Consider the following 14,384-nt stretch of genomic DNA (forward strand, 5'->3'; position numbering starts at 1 on the left):
CACGACGGAAGCCAAGTGAGTAAATCTTATTAATCTATGATAACAATCATGGTAATAACACATAACACTGGCAGGGTTCCATGACTACTTATACATTTGCTTGCTTGAAGATCTTAAAGGGACATTTTGATGACTATGTCAGATGGTAGAAAAGAAGATTCTTTTTAATTGAGATGATGGGAAGTAGTGAGTATTGTTTGAGGGGTTGGGGGGGGGGGCAGCATGCCTGTTTTAGCCTCCACTACCCTATCTGCATTATAGAGACACCAGCCCTGGTTTGCCAATCTTGCCAGATGGTTTTCACTATAATAGGGGGACTCGACGCTTGTAGTATTCTGTTATATATCCTGTGGGCAGCATGGTGGCTTAGTGGTTAGCACTACTGCCTTACAGCACTGGGGTCATGAGTTCGATTCCCAAACATGGCTTAATCTGTGTGGAGTTTGTATGTTCACCCCGTCTTTGTGTGGTTTTCTCTGGGTGCTCCGGTTTCCTCCCACACTCCAAAAACATACTAGTAGGTTAATTGGCTGCTATTAAATTGCCCTTAGTCTCTCTCAGTCTGTGTGTGTGTGTATGTTAGGGGATTTAGATTGTAAGCTCCAATGGGGCAGGGACTGATGTGAATGAGTTCTCTGTACAGCGCTGCGGAATTAGTGGCGCAATATAAATAAATAGATGATGATGATAGTAAGAATTAGCCCAGGCTAGCCAAAGCTGGGCTGGATAAGGCATGCTGCTATTTATTAAATTGTTCTATTTATTGTCAACCCAATAATGGAAAAGGAAGGATAATGTGCTTTAGTGACAGGATGTAGGATAGTTCCATTGACTAAAATATTGAAGGGAGGTAGCAGGCCGGGCTTCAGAGCAAATATGAGGAAATGGGCACTTAGAATATTTGTGGTAGCTGGATGGCCAGAGAGTAGCTAGGTGTCACCCAGAGAAGGGGTTGTGTAGCAAGACCACGTATTGGAGATTACTTTCCCAGAAGAAGGCAGAGAGAAATTAGATGTGAACATTACTTGTAAGAGTGTTTTGGTAATATTTGCAAACTACACAGTCATCCACTTTTGAAAATAGGCGAATCACACTTCAGATTTGTGCTCTACCTCCATGTAATCTTCTCACAAATATAAAACAGTTAAAGATTTGTTTAAACATTGGGAAATTACAAAGTAGTGCAAGGGAGTGTCATCACAATACAAGCAATGGTTTATCTAGGATATACTACTAGAGTACACGTTAAAGATTGTGTTTTATTTATGAGATAATTTATTCGTCTTTACAATTGGGGAAAGTCAGCTTCATATCTAAGAACAACCAATGGACTGCTGCCATGCTTTCACATACCTTCTAGCAACAGCGCCATCTAGGGGTTGAAAGAAAGCCCCCCATTGCATTAAAAATCGATATTAGAAATTCTTTAACTGTTTTGAAAGCAGTTCTCAAACTAGTTCATAAAAATTACACAAAAGTTCTAAAAACAACAGGAAATGATCAAACTACTACAAGTTTGAAAGATTCAACCACAGTCATAGCCTGTTTGAATAAGTTCGTTTGGTAGGACCCAGTTCGACCATGTGTAACATGATCAGGCTCAAAATATTGTGAGATGTTTGACTTCAAGTTATTATTTTACATTCAGTTCCGGAATTTAGGTGGAACCAAGCACAAGCCAAAAGTGAAGAACCTCAAAGCCATCAAACCAACTCATTCTGATTGAATTTTGAACTTTCTCGAACAGTTTGAGCATCTCTAATGGATATATCTTCATTAATGTGATGGCTGATTAGTTTATTTTCTATTGAGAGAAAGAACTGATGAAAACTGAAGAATATTTTAAGCATTATCAGGAAAAATCAATGTTTTATGTAATGTTATGTCAGAAACATTATATATGATGGCCAAGTATACCTTTTATAACATAAGTTACATGTCTACGGTGTTTGGAATTTCTTTTTTTTTGGTATATTTAGGTCAATGCATTTAAATTATTTGTTTGTGCTATATTTAGTGTGTTTTGCACCAATAAGAACTTAGATTGTTTCCCCATTTTGACATATCCTAAAAGAGAGGACTTGAGGGAAACTAAGTGCCCTGAGGAGATGGAGCTTAGTTTCTATGGCTTTCTTAAATTTGTATGAGTCCATGGTAGTAGGACAGGTCATCACTCAGTACCTGGGACTATTGGAAGACCAGGTGGAGGCAGATCTTAGTCATTTAAGAAGACAATGTGGCAGGTTCATGTCTACGTTTTATTTTTGTTAAACCTAACCACTAGTCTCTGACTTGTACAACACTTTCGTTTTGAAAAAATAATCTGGATCCTGTGGACGAAAACCCTGTCCTATAGCAATGCTCACATACAGCATTGTCCAACACTAAAATGGCCAGTCATGCACCAACTTGTTATTTAATGGAAGTCACAGAAAAAGTAGTGTTACCCAATCTATGACATTCACCTCCCAGAGAGTTTGTGCCACCTAGATCCACGCACATGTCTTGAGCCATTGGTTGATACATTAATAGGTTCCTCATGTATTGCACTTGTCAAGGACAGGTTCCTTATTTTCCTCTCAAAATCTCTAACTCCTACTTATTTTATTGTAATTACTCCTACAGAACCAAAATTAACAGTATAAGTGGAGGCAGATTATTGTACCTTTTTTGCTTCTTTCGGTACCCAAAAAGGAAGAATGGATGGTTATTATGGCCTAATCAAACTTTTGATAATATGGGCATCCTGTTCTTTTCCTTAGTAAAGTATTTTTTTATGTTGTGTTTAGTTAAGATTTCATTATCTCTTTTCTGTGATTATATTTTCTATATCGAAACTTCTTAAGTTTCATAGTTTTCTTAACAGCTGCTTCTTCTGTAACACACACTTTATACATTTTTTGGCAAACTCAGATGTAAATGTGTTATGGTTTTTACGTGTGTTATTAATTCAAATTTCTAAATTTAAATCGAAGCAAGGTAAACATTTGTTTCCAACAACGATCTTTATCCTGGGAACAATACGCATGTTAATGTAATTGAAAAATGATCACCTAATAGTTTAAAGATATGTCAAAATTTATTGGTTAAAATCGTAGTTCAGTGCATAAATGATCTGCCACTTATAGCAGCCAATCAGGTTCTATTTGACAGTATAGATATTGAAAGCTATCATTTAATTTGGCTGCTATGGGTAACATCGCTTTTGGTAACCTAGCATTTTGGGGTTACTTTTTTGTGCCATATCCACGTGTCCGATAGACACCAACACATTGGCTTGCCCACTTGATCATGTGAATTGCGTCAATAAGTCACACCTACCTCTTCTTCACCTATCTACCCACCACACCTTATAAAAGTATCATGGCTCCACCAGTGCTCTTCTCCAGTGGTCAGTATTCTTTATAGGCAGCCCTCAATTTAAATTATCCATTGGGATATTATAAAGAGAGTCAACATTCTTCTTTAACAGGCATACGTAGGACAGTACATACTACTGAAAAGTACTGAACATTTTGGCAGGCTAAATGCCGACACTTCCATTGTGGGGACAGTTTGACAATGTCGACAGTGTGATTGTCAATATTCACACTGTCGACAATCACAATGCCGACATTAAAAGACCAACGCCAGCAGGACTGGCTGCAATATGATGCTGACATTTCCACTGTCAGAATTCTGACTGCCACCAGTTTTATTCATATTCATTTTTGGGAAAAAATGTTTTGTTCTGTAGTGGGGAGAAGTGGGGATATAAAATTAACACTTGGTTTAGAATGTAAAAATTTAATAAAGAGGAGGGGGAGTACAGACTGTAAACATGTGTGGTAATGATTAATTTAAACTATATGTATTCATTCACAATGCTCCTAAGGTGACTCTAAAAACAGCCCTGGACATTTGAAGCCATAAGAAAACATACATTACTGTTTGATTGGCTCAGTGTGCATTCAGGGCAAACGAACATTATTCAGAAGTACGTGTTCTGAAAACAGAAAATATGTCTAATATGTGGTTTGTTCACTTGATAAGGCCAAATCGGCATTCTTTAATTTTTCTTAATAGTTTGGTTAATTAAAACTTATATAAGGTTTTCTTTCAGAATAAACTATACCACGTGTTTTTAAGGAACATTTGGAGAAACATTATTTAAGACTCATATAGGAGCATGTGAATATTACTATTTAAGTGCGCCTTTGCTGAATTAAACGTACTAGAGGGCTGTTAAGCTGCGTACAGATGTATTTTTACCTCTGACTGTGGTACACTAACTTTAAGCTGTGTTCAATAGGTTGCCGGGAACACCTCCACGTGTGCAGAAAGATGGGGGGGTGATGTACTAAATACGGGTCCCAGCATTGCCAGGGGGCCCGGTCCCACACTGCAGACCACCAACTATTTCTTTTCTCTTTCAATTTCTTTATTCATTCGGCAGGAGAAGGCGAAGCCAATTGGACCAGCCTGTCAGCAATCTAATGGAGACAGGCAGCCAGGAAACAAATCAGACTGCTGCCAGTCCGCCTGTCTTTGCAGAGCATGGCTGTGGAGCTGTTAGCCTCTGCAGAGAACGGATGTCAGTAAGTAGGTTTGAGGGGCTTTCCTCTTTGTCCGGCAACCGGTGGGCTCCCTCTGGTCGTCATGGCGGCTGCCCCCCTATTGGCCAGGTCGGTGAGCAAATCAGGGCTCACCTCTATGGCATTTGAAAGTTTGGTGCCACGGTAAGCCAATCAGGTCTCACCGCTTCACCATGCAGCATTGCTTCTATGCTGAGTGACGTCTGCGCGCCCGCGGCTATTTAAGCCGCTGGGTGCTGCCATCTTGGAATCAGTCCAGCCACGGAGCCCAACAGAGAGGACGCTGCGGGACTTCTAGGAGAACAGAAGACACTGGCGGAAGTAAAAGGGAGCCCTTGTAAGGGCTAAGAGCTACCCTGCCACGAGAAGAGGACTAGAGAGGCACCGTGTTAAGATGAGTAGATGCCAGAAGAGAAGAAGAGCGCAGTGGGTTAGGGCCCTTGTAATGGCCAGTAACTACTCTGCCAAGAAGACGCCGGGTACCCCAGCGCAGAAGAGGAGAAGAGACACCGCCGGCTGAAGGGTATGGAAGACCCAAAGACGCCGAGCAGGTAAGTATACTAGTCCTGTAGGTCAGACACTTAGCCGTGGGCAAAAGTCGGGCAATAGGCCTGTAGGCAGGCAAGGAGGACACAAGGCCCAGGGCCAGTTAGGGTTAGTTGGGCTCCATCCCAATAGGTAGTGGGGAAAAGGCCCAATAGTTACTGGAGCACAAGGCTCTATAGTTAGTTTAGGGAATGGGCACAGGCCCATTAGTTAAACTGGGCACAAGACCCATTAGGCTCCGCACTAGGCCCCTTAGTTAGAAATGGGCACAAAACCCATTAGGTAATAATTTGGGGTACAAGGGCCCTAGGAATTGAGGGGGCACAAGTCCCTTAGTTTGGCTGGGTACAAGGCCCATTAGTTTAGTGATCAGGGCACAAGGCCCTTAGTTAGTTTATAGGGCACAGGCCCTTAGTAAGTTGGAAGCAAGGCCCATTGCTAGGTATGGCGCAAAGCCTGCAGCTAGCTGGGCACCAGGCCTATATAGTAGGAGGGCTCAAGGCCTTTTGTGTAGTGGGGCGCTAAGTCCTTGATAGTTGTTGAGGGGTGCTAGGCCCTATGTTGTTTGGAGGGTGCTAAGCCCTGGTTCATTTAGTAGAGCGCTAGGCCCTTGAGGTAGCGGGGCATCTGGTCCCTTAGGAGTGTAGTTTTAGGCTGAGAGTGGTATAGGAGGCCCCTCTATCTGGTCCATAAGGGTACCCAAAGTCCTGAGCCCCAAGGCAAGTGGGCTTAAAGCCTGGGGTTCAGACAGCAGACGGAGGCCTGCTTAGCGGCTGAGTACCGGCAGACACGGGTGGCCAAGGGCATGTGAGCAGAAGCGGGAGTGGTCAGTTTCCAGGTGAAACTAGGCCTGTGACCACTGGTGCAGTGGTCGCTGGCCCGTATTTTACTGCATCATCTTTACTCTGCCACCTGTCTGTCTCCTTTAGTGTACTCCCCTGCAGGGTCCAGGAGTCAGAACTTCAGTGAAGACAGTGCTGAGACGGAGAACGGCTGGATGTTAGGTGGTCCATTGTTTATAAGGTAAAACATCTGTGTATGTCTGTTCCATTCCCCAGCATGCGTCACATAAGTACAAGGGGCCACTGAGGTGGGGGTGTTATATGCCTGGCATTGCGTATGTATATGGAAGTGTGTGTGTGTGTGTGTGTGTGTGTGTCACTGTGTGTGTATATGGCATTCTGTATGGCAATGTGTATGTGTATGGCTTTGTGTGTGTATGTGTGTATGTATGTATGGCAGTGTGTGTGTATGGCATTGTGTATGTAGATATGACATGATGTGTTTGTGTGTGTGTATAAGGCATTGTGTATGTGTATATATGGCATTGTGTGTGTGTGTGTGTGTGTGTATGTGTGTATATAGGGCACTGTGAATGTATATGGCATTATGTGTGTGTGTGTGTGTGTGTGTGTGTGTGTATATATATATGGCATTGTAGGATGAGAAGGATAGAATCTATGTTAGTTATAATTGGCAGCATACAGTGCGATCAGCTGTATTTCTGTAATTCACTATGGCAGTGTTTCCCATCCCTAGTCCTCAAGTACCCCTTACAGTTCAGGTTTTCCAGGTGACCAGTGACATAATTATACCACCTGTGGATCTTTTAAAATGTGTCAGTCAGTAATGATTACACCTGTGCTCCAGCAAAGAGATATGGAAAACTGTTAGGAGTACTTGAGGATTAGGGTTGGGAAACACTGCATTATGGTGATAAAGTGATCTTCTTTAGTTGTAAATTTAAAGGTTTTCTCAATCTGTCCATATGACTGTGGATTAATAGGGCTAGAAATTCAGCTGAAAAAAAATAAGAAAAAAAATGCCTCGTTCTACTGAGATCCCTGTTGAAAGTCAGCGCCTTTCTTAACAAAAAGCAATATATCTGCAACATCCCAAATATTTTTTTTCAAATAATCTCCAGATCTATTGTTGCGATTTTATCTGAATCTGGTTTTAAGTACTTAAGTTGGTGTTCACAAGGTTATCCCTCTGTATTGTCTGGCAGTTACAAGGGTGCCCTCTGCATTTTGTGGGGGTTACAAGGGTGTCCTCTATATTGTGTGGCGGTCACAAGAGTGCCCTCTGCATTGTGTGGTGGTCACAAGGATGCCTTCTGTTTTGTATGGTGGTGACAAGGGTGTTTTATGGATTGTGTTGCAGTCACGAGGGTTTCCTTATTCTCTATATTTTCTGTGGTCACTTATTGCTCGGTTCTGAACACCTCATGCATATATATATATATAGAATATGACTACTTGTCCTCTATGAAGATGCACCGCTGACAAGCTGTAATAAGCATTGATTGGAAGAAAATACACTTTTCTGTAAGATACTGTACTATAGACAGAGAACAATGCCATCTATACTCAGCCTCCAGCTTTTTGCTGCAAACTATATAGTTAATGGATTCTCTACGTACTCTTTAGCCATGCAAGCCAGAAACCATGGGCCTGACTTTAGTTTGAACGCAACTTGCACATAAGTTGCGTGTTTAAAAAGTGCATAGAACTTTAGCATAGTACTGACCATATTCAAATCCAAGTGTATCTCAAGATACATTTCCATTTGAATCTGGGTATAAGCACGCTCTGCCTACAGACAGTAGTGCTTGCCGTGCATGGATACACCATGAAAAGACTGCAGTACAAGCACAAGTGTATCTACAATAAAAGGTCACATCAGAACAAATACAACTTTTATTTTAAAATAAGTCATAATAACAACTATTATCAGTACAATTATTATTATGAATATTAATTGTCAATATGTTATAATTTTTTTACATTAAAGACATGACGGTGCTTTCAATGCACACTGTACACACAATGCATTTTTATAGTCTATTTTATTTGTATCCAGTTGTTTTTAGAGATGAGCGCACTCGGATTTCTGAAATCCGAGCCCACCTGAACGTTGCCGATCCGAGTCGGATCCGAGACAGATCCGGGTATTGGCGCCAAATTCAAATCTGAAACTGAGGCTCTGACTCATAATCCCGTTGTCGGATCTCGCGATACTCGGATCCTATAAATTCCCCGCTAGTCGCCGCCATCTTCACTCGGGCATTGATCAGGGTAGAGGGAGGGTGTGTTAGGTGGTCCTCTGTCCTGGTAGATCTCGTGCTGTGCTGTTTAGTTCTGTGCTGTGCTGTTTAGTTCTGTGCTGTGCTGTGCTGTGCTGTGTTCTGCAGTATCAGTCCAGTGGTGCTGTGTGCTGTGCTCTGTCCTTCTGAGGTCAGTGGTGCTGCTGGGTCCTGTGCTGTGTCCTGTTCAGTCCAGTGGTGCTGTGTCCTGTGCTCTGTGCTTCTAAGGGCATAGTTATTTCCCCACTATTCCCAAGTTTTTTAAAAATAAAAAAAAAGTAAAAAAAAATAAAAAATTTAAAAAAAAAAAAATATATAATAATTATAACCAAATTTGCAAAACCAATCCAGCAGTATAAGTCCATTGGTACTGCAATATTACCAAGTTCACACATTCTGCAGTATCTTGTGCTACATATAATGGAGACCAAAAATTTGGAGGATAAAGTAGGGAAAGATCAAGACCCACTTCCTCCTAATGCTGAAGCTGCTGCCACTAGTCATGACATAGACGATGAAATGCCATCAACGTCGTCTGGCAAGCCCGATGCCCAATCTCCTAGTACAGGGCATGTAAAATCCAAAAAGCCCAAGTTCTCAAAAAGTAGCAAAAAGAGAAACTTAAAATCATCTGAGGAGAAACGTAAAGTTGCCAATATGCCATTTACGACACGGAGTGGCATGGAACGGCTTAGGCCCTGGCCCGTGTTCATGACTAGTGGTTCAGCTTCACCCACGGATCTTAGCCCTCCTCCTCCTCCCCCCCCCCTACAAAAAGTTGAAGAGAGTTATGCTGTCAGCAACAAAACAGCAAGCAACTCTGCCTTCTAAAGAGAAATTATCACAAATCCACAAGGCGAGTCCAAGGATGTTGGTGGTTGTCAAGCCTGACCTTCCCATCACTGTACGGGAAGAGGTGGCTCGGGAGGAGGCTATTGATGATGTAGCTGGCGCTGTGGAGGAACTTGATGATGAGGATGGTGATGTGGTTATTGTAAATGAGGCACCAGGGGGGGAAACAGCTGATGTCCATGGGATGAAAAAGCCCATCGTCATGCCTGGTCAGAAGACCAAAAAATGCACCTCTTCGGTCTGGAGTTATTTTTATCCAAATCCAGACAACCAATGTATGGCCATATGTAGCTTATGTAAAGCTCAAATAAGCAGGGGTAAGGATCTTGCCCACCTAGGAACATCCTCCCTTATACGTCACCTGAATAACCTTCATAGTTCAGTGGTTAGTTCAGGAACTGGGGCTAGGACCCTCATCGGTACAGGGACACCTAAATCCCGTGGTCCAGTTGGATACACACCAGCAACACCCTCCTCGTCAACTTCCTCCACAATCTCCATCAGATTCAGTCCTGCAGCCCAAGTCAGCAGCCAGACTGAGTCCTCCTCAATACGGGATTTATCCGAGGAATCCTGCAGCGGTACGCCTACTACTGCCACTGCTGCTGTTGCTGCTGTTAGTCGGTCATCTTCCCAGAGGGGAAGTCGTAAGACCGCTAAGTCTTTCACAAAACAATTGACCGTCCAACAGTCGTTTGCCATGACCACAAAATACGATAGTAGTCACCCTATTGCAAAGCGTATAACTGCGGCTGTAACTGCAATGTTGGTGTTAGACGTGCACCCGGTGTCCGCCATCAGTGGAGTGGGATTTAGAGGGTTGATGAAGGTATTGTGTCCCCGGTACCAAATCCCATCGAGATTCCACTTCACTAGGCAGGCGATACCAAAAATGTACAGAGAAGTACGATCAAGTGTCCTCAGTGCTCTAAAAAATGCGGTTGTACCCACTGTCCACTTAACCACGGACATGTGGACAAGTGGTTCTGGGCAAACGAAGGACTATATGACTGTGACAGCCCACTGGGTAGATGCATCTCCTTCCGCAGCAACAGCAACAGCTGCATCAGTAGCAGCAACTACAAAATGGCTGCTTGTGCAAAGGCAGGCAACATTGTGTATTACAGGCTTTAATAAGAGGCACAACGCTGACAACATATTAGAGAAAATGAGGGAAATTATCTCCCAGTGGCTTACCCCACTTAGACTCTCATGGGGATTTGTGGTGTCAGACAATGCCAGTAACATTGTGCGGGCATTAAATATGGGCAATTTCCAGCACGTCCCATGTTTTGCCCACACCATTAATTTGGTGGTGCAGCATTACCTCAAGAGTGACAGGGGTGTGCAGGAGATGCTTGCGGTGGCGCGCAAAATTGCTGGACACTTTCGGCATTCAGCCAGTGCCTACCGCAGACTAGAGGCACATCAAAAAAGCATGAACCTGCCCTGCCATCACCTCAAACAAGAGGTTGTGACGCGCTGGAACTCCACCCTCTATATGCTGCAGAGGATGGAGGAGCAGCAAAAGGCCATTCAGGCCTACACAGCCACCTACGACATAGGCAAAGGAGTGGGGATGCGCCTCAGTCAAGCGCAGTGGAGACTGATTTCCGTGTTGTGCAAGGTTCTGCAGCCATTTGAACTTGCCACACGAGAAGTCAGTTCCGACACTGCTAGCTTGAGTCAGGTCATTCCCCTGATCAGGCTGTTGCAGAAGCAGCTGGAGAAAGTGAGGGAGGAGCTGGTAAGCCATTGCGATTACACCAAGCATGTAGCTCTTGTGGATGTAGCCCTTCGTACGCTTTGCCAGGATCCGAGGGTGGTCACTCTTTTAAAGTCAGAGGAATACATTCTGGCCACCGTGCTCGATCCTCGGTTTAAAGCGTATGTTGTGTCTCTGTTTCCGGCGGACACAAGTCTACAGCGGTGCAAAGACCTGCTGGTCAGGAGATTGTCCTCTGAAGAGGACCGTGACATGCCAACAGCTCCACCCTCATTTTCTTCCACATCTATGGCTGCGAGGAAAAAGCTCAGTTTTCCCAAAAGAGGCACTGGCGGGGATGCTGATAACATCTGGTCCGGACTGAAGGACCTGCCAACCATTGCAGACATGTCTACTCTCGCTGCATTGGATGCTGTCACAATAGAAAAAATTGTGGATGAGTACTTTGCTGACACCATCCAAGTAGACATGTCAGACAGTCCATATTGTTACTGGCAGGAAAAAAAGGCAGTTTGGAAGCCCCTGTACAAACTGGCTCTATTTTACCTGAGTTGTCCCCCCTCCAGTGTGTACTCGGAAAGAGTTTTTAGTGCAGCGGGGAACCTGGTCAGTGAGCGGCGAAGGAGGTTGCTTCCTCATAACGTTGAAAAAATGATGTTTATAAAAATGAATAATCAATTCCTCAATGAAGTACAGCACTGCCCTCCAGATACTACAGAGGGACCTGTGGTTGTGGAGTCCAGCGGGGACGAATTGATAATGTGTGATGAGGAGGAAGTACACACTGTAGGGGGAGAGGAATCAGAGGTTGAGGATGAGGACGACATCTTGCCTCAGTAGAGCCTGTTTAGTCTGTACAGGGAGAGATGAATAGCTTTTTTGGTGTGGGGGCCCAAACAAACCAATCATTTCAGCCAAAGTTGTTTGGTAGGCCCTGTCGCTGAAATGATTGGTTTGTTAAAGTGTGCATGTCCTATTTCAACAACATAAGGGTGGGTGTGAGGGCCCAAGGACAATTCCATCTTGGAACTTTTTTTTTTGCATTATATGACCAATCAACAGTCGTTTGCCATGTTCAAAAAGTAAAACCAAATTTAAACAAATTCAAGAAATTAAACCAAAAGTAAAATGCCCTGTCATAATTTAAAACAAGAGGTATTGACGTGCTCTAAAACTACTGTATTGTTGTTTATATTTTATAAACACTACACTTGAAAGCTTGAGTCTTTCAATAAAAAAGTAACTGTCCATTGCACGAATATTTGCAACAGGGACAATTTTAGGGTTAAGAAAGTCAACTAATAACACTTCGACGCTGTCTGTCTTTATAAACACTACACTTGGAAGTTGGAGGAGGTATTGTGGCCCCGGCACCAAATTTACTACCGGGGCCACTCCACTGTGCAGTCCATATTTAGGTGTATCAGATATTAAACAACGGTGACAGTTGATGCCCAATTTTTTAATTATATTGTGGCCTCGGTACCAAATTGTGTACCGGGGCCACCACACTACGCAGTCCATACCCTTTTTTGGTGGAATTCTGACCCGTGGAGGGTTTTTTAATTATATTGTGGCCTCGGTACCAAATTGTGTACCGGGGCCACCACACTACGCAGTCAAGATAGATAGATGCGTATCATAGAGAAAGTACATTCAGTGGTGTGGGGCAAATTGAAAAATATTCAAAATGCACTGACATTATCAAAAACAAGAGGTTGTCACACGCTAAAACTCCAACATGTATATGATGGAGAGGATGGAGGAGCAGCCGTATGTGCAGTGTAATGCAGACCTGTTGAAGGTTTTTTATATATTTTATTGTGGTGCCCAGTGCCCACTCCTCTACGCAGTCCAGATACATTTATTGGTGCGAATCATAAAAGTTCAGGGTTTTTAATATATATTGTGGTGACCCACTCCTCTACGCAGTCCAGGTACATTTATTGGTGCGAATCATACAAGTTGATGGTTTTCTTATTATATATATTGTGGTGACCCACTCCTCTACGCAGTCCAGGTACATTTATTGGTGCGAATCATACAAGTTGATGGTTTTCTTATTATATATATTGTGGTGACCCACTCCTCTACGCAGTCCAGATACATTTATTGGTGCGAATCATAAAAGTTCAGGGTTTTTAATATATATTGTGGTGACCCACTCCTCTACACAGTCCAGGTACATTTATTGGTGCGAATCATACAAGTTGATGGTTTTCTTATTATATATATTGTGGTGACCCACTCCTCTACGCAGTCCAGGTACATTTATTGGTGCGAATCATACAAGTTCAGGGTTTTTAATATATATTGTGGTGACCCACTCCTCTACGCAGTCCAGGTACATTTATTGGTGCGAATCATACAAGTTCAGGGTTTTTAATATATATTGTGGTGACCCACTCCTCTACGCAGTCCAGGTACATTTATTGGTGCGAATCATACAAGTTGATGGTTTTCTTATTATATATATTGTGGTGACCCACTCCTCTACGCAGTCCAGAAAGATACCTCGTTGCAACGTTTTGGACTAATAACTATATTGTGAGGTGTTCAGAATACACTGTAAATTAGTGGAAATGCTTGTTATTGAATGTTATTGAGGTTACTAATAGCATAGGAGTGAAAATAAGCCCAAAAACTTGATTTTTAAACTTTTTATGTTTTTTCCAAAAAAAATCCGAATCCAAAACCTTAAATCCGAACCGAGACCTTTCGTCAAGTGTTTTGCGAGACAAATCCGAACCCCAAAAATAATGAAAATCCGGATCCAAAACACAAAACACGAGACCTCAAAAGTCGCCGGTGCACATCCCTAGTTATTTTGTGACAACTATTGGCTTCAGACATGATTTGCATACAATTCCGTTCACTGGCATAATGTCTATTTCTGGGTATAGGTAGAGCTATTTCATGAAAGATCCACTACGCAAGTGGATGTACATCCGGACATGAATCAGGGCCCATGTGTTCAAAAGCTTTGAGTTTTTGTGCTGATTTCAGAATTCCCGTGGTCCCAAGCACAAGGAGTCTATGCAATGTAAAAATTCCCTTTATAAAGTTATCAGCGGCTCCTGACTCCAATCTCCCCATGGATGGGGTACGTATACCCGATGACAGTTACACCGACAAGAAAGACACCGACATAAAAAAAGCGATTATCATCAGTGTGACAGTGAGTATATATATACATACCATAATTTAGATGTAAAGCATCTTCGACAGGTCACCTCTAAATTGCAAAAAATGTAGATTGTATTCTGGAGCATAGAGGAAAACCCTCACTTACAGTACAAGCCATGTGGAGTTTGCCAGCTATGAACTGAACTGCAGTTGATTCTAGAAGAGGCTACTCAAGCACATGCAGCCAGCTTGTCACTCACCGGACTGTGAGTGCTTCTTCCCGGACTATTAGGAACCGTGGACGTCCTCTATCCTGAGGGACTGCGCATGCGCAGCCCTTTCCAAACCTTCAGTGTATGTTCCTTTAGCTTAATTGGCAGATCAGGCAACCTCCCTATATTAAGCACCTGTGGTCAACACCACGTTGCCTGATCTTGGAGTCTCATTCCCCATGAGTCTCTGAAGGTGTTCCTGT

Source organism: Mixophyes fleayi, chromosome 10, assembly GCF_038048845.1.
Source record: "Mixophyes fleayi isolate aMixFle1 chromosome 10, aMixFle1.hap1, whole genome shotgun sequence".
NCBI lineage: Eukaryota > Metazoa > Chordata > Amphibia > Anura > Limnodynastidae > Mixophyes > Mixophyes fleayi.